Below are 7,500 nucleotides of genomic sequence, written 5' to 3'. Positions count from 1 at the left end.
AACTGCGGACCTAGCCCATGACCTTTAATTGGTATGTTCATTTCCTTGGATCATGACAATGCAGTTTTTTTGGGTCTTACTCCTACCTTTTGGGGTCAGGGGTATTTAAAACAATTGAAAATTAAACACGGGTGAATTCCAGTACTGGAATTCCCTCCTGATACTATTCTATATTTCTCCATTTCATTATTTTCATTTGTGTTTTTATATTTTTTATTATATTTCTAAATCCCCATGCCTCTACCCTGGCAAGAGGTATTTTTGTCAAGGCTGGTCCCTGACAGGGAATGTTGTTTGTGAAAGGAAAAAAGAAAGTAAGACCTAACCTCTTCCCAAGTCAAAACCAGCAGCCAACTGGAGACCTCCTGTGATTCTCCCCCTAGAGCGAGGCTCCAGTTTCAGAGTTCCCCCTCTTCACCTACAAAAGAAGAAAAGTCACTTTCTTCTGAATAAATGAACTTTCTTCAGCAGACCTTGGCAGGCTGGAAGTAGGTCCACATTCTCTCTTGAGAAGAATTCTAGAGGTGGGATAGCTAAGACTTACGGCTAAAAACCCTTCACCACCTACGTCAACTCCAAGAAGCAAGGCCAGGGCCAGGGAGCACTGGCTCCATCCCTGCATCTCCACAGACTGAAGCCTCCAGTCCCTTCCAAGTAGCAGCCAGGGGCCTAGCCAGCTCATTTCACTGTCACTCAGGCAACAAAGCTGACAGTGTGCAGAAATGCCTGCATGCCCAGCAAAAAGCAATTTTGAAATGAGGCAAGGGGCAGGTCCCAGCAAACTAAACTGGAGAAATATGGCAATATCCATGAGTGCCACCTCCCCCACCACCTCCACCCCACCCCACCTCCATACTAGGAACCAAACCCAAGGCTTCACACACTAAGCAAATGCTCTGCCTGTGAGCTCTACTATGGATGAATCCTTCTGTATACTGTGTGAACATATGTCACTGTGATTGGTTTAATAAACAAGCTGACTGGCCAACAGCTGAACAGGATTAAGTTAGGTGGGGGAAGTCAAACAGAGAATTATGGGATGAGGAATGGTGGAATCAGAGGAGTCGTTGGCCAGATGGAGAATGAGTCAGACACACAAAAAGGGAAACAAAAGTCACAAGCCTTGGGGCAGCACATAGATGAATAGAAATGGATTAGGCTGTAAGATCTAGTTACTAATAAGCCTAAGCTATGTGGTTGAGCATTTATAATTTCTACTAAACCTCTGAGAAATTTGGGAGCAGGGGGTAGAGACAGGAAAACTATCTACTGAGATCTTCATCCAACCCTCTTTTACTATCAGTTTTGAGATAGCATCTCCCTCAGTTACCTAAATTGGCTTTGAATTGACTCTGTTGCCCAGAAAAGTTTTGTGCTTGTGATCCCTCCTGCTTGGGATTCCAGGCGTGCCCTAGACCTGATTCCAATGTTTACATGAAGTTCTAGACATGTGGGTCTGAGGGGAGGGGTTTCTTAGCAGATAGAATATTAGGCTAGAAACCACCTGGACTTAGGCAACCACCCTTTGCTTCCTGGGTGCTGCAGATCAGAGGTCTTACCCATAGAGAGCCTCTAAAAATTCCAGAAAGACACCTCCCTTGTTGTTTTCATTTATTGTGACTAAGACAGAAGCCTGAAGATTACTAAGAGGGTCGGCCATGGGGCAGCTCTGGGAGCCCACAAGGCAGATTTGCCTTCCCATTTTGTATCATAATTCAATTCCTCTCTCTCCCTCCCTCTCCCCACCTCTCTCCCCACCTCTCTCCCCTGCCCCGTGTGTGTGTTTGTGTGTGTGTGTGTGTGTGTGTTTAAGTCATAATAAGATGTCCTTTAAAAAACAAACTGTCAAAACTTCTAACTGGCTTTCCCCTAGTGAACATGTTGTTATTGTAATGGCCCTGACCACATCCCAGAGGTGAGAGCTACCCTGCCCACCAGCTTCACCACAGCACTCCCTTGACCAGAGCCTGCCATGGCTGTCCTGGACTGTGGCTCCTCCCAGACAGGCACCAACCCCACCCTCTTCTTGCTCTCTTTTCTCCAGTCGTTCTGAGCATGCCTGCGTAGACTCTGCCCCTCCAGGTTTGACCGACGACGGGAGAAAGAAGCGTTCACTTGCTAACAACTGTTCCTTTTTAATTCCCCACAGAACCTAACCCACGCCAAGCACACCTGCTTCTTAATTCTTCCACTGAAAGAGCAAGGTGGTTGGGTGAAGAACAGGGAGACCCAAGAGTGAGACAGGGTTCCAGCTCAACCCTGTCACTAGCCCACTGGTGGCAGTAATTCACGCAGGACACAGAACATTCCTCGTTTCTAAATGAGAAAGAAAGCTTGCATCCAGTTGATTCTGTGAGACCTAAGATTTCATTTGTACATTCTATCGAGCAATTCACCTTCAGGCTTCTCTCTTTCGAATGCTCACAGCACAGTAGATGTGATTTCAGCCTCACCTCACACTCTGCTTGCTGCTTCTCCCACAGCAGTTACAGGCTTTATTTTCCTTGAAAGCTGCAGCAGTTTGAATACGAATACACCACCCGCACAGGCGTCGAAAGGAGAATATTTGCTTCACAGTAGGTGGTGCTGTTTCAGGAAGTTATAAGGTGCAAGCAGGCTGGCGGAAGTACGTCACTGGGGGTGGGCTTTGGGGGTAAAAACCTTACCTACTCCGAGTTTACTGGTTCTGCATCCTGCTTGTGATTAAGGATGTGATTTCTCAGCTTCCTGATGTCTGCCTGTTGCCATGCCTACCGGTTGTTACTGATTCTTATCTATATGGAAGAGGATGATGGCGTTTTATAACCGCAATAGAAAGATAGCTAATACACACACCTACTGCATGTCACACCAAGCTAAGCGATTTCTTTGTATCCTCTCGTTAATACCCACTGAATGAGTGCCAATCAGAACTTGTGGAGGTGAGGTATAGAGACCAATATGGGCTTGAGGTAGGAAAGAGCAATTATTAGATGCTGATTTATTGATTTGCCCAAAGCACTGCTTGTACTGGCCCTTTCTAAGCGTGACTTCATGTGTTACCTGGAACAGAATGACCTGGAGAAACCGCTTTAACAATGTGTTGGGCTGTTGCCCTAACAACCTGCCGACACACGCTTCTGTAGAATCTTGCCCACCCTACCTTATGGTTTTAGAGTATAAAATGAGGATGTAAATTGAACCTGATACTGAGGCCTGTCAGGAGATACCCTGGCTTCAGTCCACTGGCGGCATCTCCTCTCCCCAATTCTCACTGGTGTTGGAGGACAGATTCCAGAGAGATCTCTCCCCCCATCAGAGGCTGAGTTAGCATACAGCCACAGTGTTAGCAGGAAGGCTGCGAAACCACTTTTGAGGCTCTCCAGGCAAGGATGGTGCATAAAATTACATTACTGAGTCAGTGATGAGATGGCCGTTGCCGCTCTGGGAAGCTGCTAGCCCAGTCTATGCCACTAACATCAGCACTGGACACGGAATGCCACCATTGCTACCCCGAAAATGCCATCAACCCACCACAATCTCCTGTGAGGAGTCCCTTGCAACTGCAAGTCTACAGAAGGTGCCTGCCACCTTGCAGAAGAGACTGGGGGAGTAAAGGCTTGGATGTTATGTGGAAAGCATTTCTGGAATGCAGGAGCAAGAACCCACCCACAGACAAACCAAAAAGAAAAATGGATTTTCCTGATGAGTATTCCACTGTTATAATCTCTGTTTTTCAAACCAGGGGCCCTGAGATTTTGTAAAATGTCATAACCTCCTTAAGATCCAAGCGACGGCAAATGTCAAGTCAGTCTGCCTACCTCTCTCCAGCTGCGCTCAGCCTCTCCCGCTTGCCAGGTCAGCTGCTTCCGTGGAATAGAAGACCCAGGGTCAGGTGAACTTGAGCTGGAGACGCTGTTCATCTTCACTGTCACTGCTAATGACATTTACAGACAGTCCGTGAAGTGGTGACCATAGGGGGTCACCTGGAAACCTGCTGTGGTTTACATACAAAGGCTTGCATGTTGAAGCCTCAGATGCAGCTGTGGTCGGAGGGAGAAACTGAGGAAGCGATTGGCTCATGAGGGCTCCGCCTTTATGAATGGATGGGCTCACAGAAGGATTCCAATTCTGAGCAGACTCTTGTGAGATAGTGGAACTGTAGGAAGTGAGGCCTGGTTGGATGAGGTAGGTTGCTGGGGGTGTCTTTGAAGGATATTTCACCCTGACCCATCTGTCTGTCTGTCGCTCTGTCTCTGCTTCCTGACCACTGTGAGGTGAGCAACCCTTGCTCCACCATGCCCTTCCAGCATGACATCCCACCTCACCACAGCCCAGCACACTTCGCACTGTAGCCAGTCATATGGACCACGCCCACTGACAGCCTGAGCCCAAACAGTCCTGTGTGTAAGGGACTTTGTTACGATAATGAGAAATTGATACTATATCCACCCATACTGAACGAACTGAAGAAGTATTTCTACTTTTCAAATTAGTTCAAATTAGACATAAACGAGAATAGAGCAATGATGGTTGCCAGAAACAGACGGAGTTCGCAACCCAGGAGGCAAAGATGGAAACTTGCCACTATGCAGCAAGTATCAGCAGCTTCTCCAGATCTCCACCTGCAGCTACTCCCCAGCACGAGCGAAAGGAAACCACTGTGATTGGTTGTGATCTAACAAAGCTTGTCTGAAGATCAGAGTGCATAGAAGCCAGGCAGTGGTGACACACACTTTTAATCCCAGACAGAGGCAGAGGGATCTCTGTGAGTTCAAGGCTACCCTGGGCTACACGAGATTGAATCTGCCTAAAAGAGAAACAGCTCACATAAAGGTGATCCCAGCACTTGAGATCACATGCCTTTAATCCCAGCATTAGGGAGGTGGAGATAGGAGCGATATGGCTGGGCAGAGAGAGGAATATAAGGTGGGAGGAGACAGGAGCTCAGATGCAGTCTGAGGATTCAGTCTGAGCATGCAGTTTGAGGATTTGTAGAGGTAAGATCACCCCTTGGGTCTAGGATTCAGTAGAGGTAAAAAGAACTCTCTAGTGTCTGCTCTGCTTCTCTGATCTCTCAGCTTTCACCCCCTACTGACTCCGGGTTTTTATTATTAAGAGCAATTAGAATTTGTGCTCCAGAAGACTACTGGGCCCCTGATGGTGTCAGCTGTAGAGGACACCAAATACTTTCTCTTCCTCACTCTCAAAGAAGCATAGGCCTGGATAGGTCATTCCAGAGTGTGCTGCCGTGGGGAGGGGGAAGGGCAGTTTGGAGGCTAAGTCTGTGGATCATCCCCAAACCACACTTTATGGTTCCAAGATTCCAGCATCGCCTCCTTCACCACAAACCCCGTGCCAGAACTGGAGCAGGCCCTGCCCTCCTGGGTGTCAGGACCCTTTGGGAGGGAAGGAAATAAGCAGGTCTAAGGGCCCAAGAGTCTGCCTGAGGTGGGTGACGAGGTGAGCGCAGAAGGACTCGTCCCGGGTGGGGGGACGACAGAAACCCAGCAACTGCGGGGACCATGTGTCAGCAGCGTCCTTGTGGTCTCAGCAGAAACCTCCGTGCGCCTCTGTCACATTCTGGCCTTTTGTCGATTTCTAAAGATCATTCTGATTATTCCAAACTCATATGTGTAACCTGCCCCATCTCACTGGCACGAAGTGTGTGCTCGCTCGTCCTTAGTCATGCAATTCTAACTGAAAACACATGTCCTGGCGTTCAACCCCAGCCAAACCGTTCATTGCAATGATCATAACAATCGGCCTCAAATAAGCAATAGAAGGAGCCGAGCTTCCTCCTGTGGCCAGAATCCTCCCAATGTTGAGTTCTCCCAACTCAGACAGCCGATTCGCCACGACAGTGCCGTGCTGCCGCCACCATAACGCCTCCTGGCCAGGTGGAGCGGCCATCTTTGCCTAAGGAGACAGATAACAAAAACGGGACAAAAGAGATCTCGGAGAGCCAGAACTTCTTCTATCCCAGCCAAAAAGTCTTCACATTTGGTGAGAAAGATACGGCGTACAGGACAGACACCATTCCTGAGCCATGAGTATGCTCAGGCTACAGAAGAGGCTTGCCTCTAGCGTCCTGCGCTGTGGTAAAAAGAAGGTCTGGTTGACCCCAACAAGACCAATGAAATCGCCAGTGCCAACTCCCGTCAGCAGATACGGAAGCTGATCAAAGGTGGGCTGATCATCTGGAAGCCTGTCCATTCCCAGGCTCGATGCCGGAAAAACACTTTGGTTCGACGGAAGGGCAGGCATATGGGCATAGGAAAGCGGAAGGGTACTGCCAATGCCCAAATGCCTGAGAAGGTGACCTGGATGAGAAGAATGAGGGCGGATCCTGCACCACCTCCTCAGGAGATACTGTGAATCCAAGAAGATTGACCGCCATGTGTATCACAGCCTTTACCTGAAGGTCAAAGGGAATGTCTTCAAAAACAAGCACATCCACAAGCTGAAGGCAGACAAGGCCCGCAAGAAGCTCCTGGCTGACCAGGCTGAGGCTCACAGGTCTAAGACCAAGGAAGCAAGAAAGCGCCAGGAGGAGCACCTCCAGGCCAAGAAGGAGATCATCAAGACTCTGTCCAAGGAGGAAGAGTCCGAGAAATAGAGCTTCCCTCGAGTCTGTACGTAGTGGGCTGCCTGTGGCCTCAGGTGGATCAGTCATTAAAATAAAACAAGCCTTTAAAAAAAATATCTTTCCTGATGATTAGGAATGGTGGCCAGGTTTCTGGTGGTGGTGGCAGTCGGTTGGTTTGTTCGCTGTGTGTGGTGGTGGTTGGTTGGCTGTTTTGTTTGCTTTAGTTTTGAAGTTAGAGCCTTGCATGTGCGGGGCAAGTGCTTTATATAAACCGCATCCGCAGAAGGATGGTGTATTCTAAAATAAAGTGTCTTACATACTTACATAAAGATGTACTTATGTGATCAGTACCATGTTCAATAAGTGACCTCTAATAATAAGTAATAAACAACAACTTTGTATGTAAATATTCTTTAGTAGTTATTTTAACATTATTATTTGTTTGTAGGCATTTTAAATAATGTGATAACCTAGAAAGGAGTATTTCTCTTGTTTGTAGTCCTGATTAGCTTTGTTTATTTGTCCAGTTTTATTGTTCTAATGAAGTAGCTGAGTTCATTTTATAACGAAGAGGTGGGTTTTACCCACATTTCTATCCTAAGATATAGGGCTGTACCTCGGGATGCCATTCTTGCTGAAAGAATGCTGAGGAAACAGAGAGCATCATGTGTCAAGAGAACCTGTGTACACACACACACACACACACACACACACACACGTGTGTGTGTGTCTGAACCTGTGCACACATGCGCATGTATGTGTCTGAACCTGTGCACACACAGGCATGTTTGTGTCTGAACCTGTGCACACACAGGCATGTGTGTGTCTGAACCCATGCACACATGCACATGTATGTGTCTGAACCCGTGCACACATGCGCATGTATGTGTCTGAACCCGTGCACACATGCGCATGTATGTGTCTGAACCCGT

General features: G+C 47.8%; 1 pseudogene; it reads left to right on the top strand.

Annotated features, from left to right (window-relative positions):
- The first annotated feature begins 6,028 nt into the window (after positions 1-6,028).
- On the top strand, positions 6,029-6,682 carry LOC142844733 (large ribosomal subunit protein eL19-like; annotated as a pseudogene).
- Positions 6,683-7,500: the final 818 nt, after the last annotated feature.

This window comes from Microtus pennsylvanicus, chromosome 2 (genome assembly GCF_037038515.1).
Source record: "Microtus pennsylvanicus isolate mMicPen1 chromosome 2, mMicPen1.hap1, whole genome shotgun sequence".
In the NCBI taxonomy this organism is placed as follows: Eukaryota; Metazoa; Chordata; class Mammalia; order Rodentia; family Cricetidae; genus Microtus; species Microtus pennsylvanicus.
Note: the sequence above shows the minus strand (reverse complement) of the source record. Positions and strands in the feature narration are given on the sequence as shown.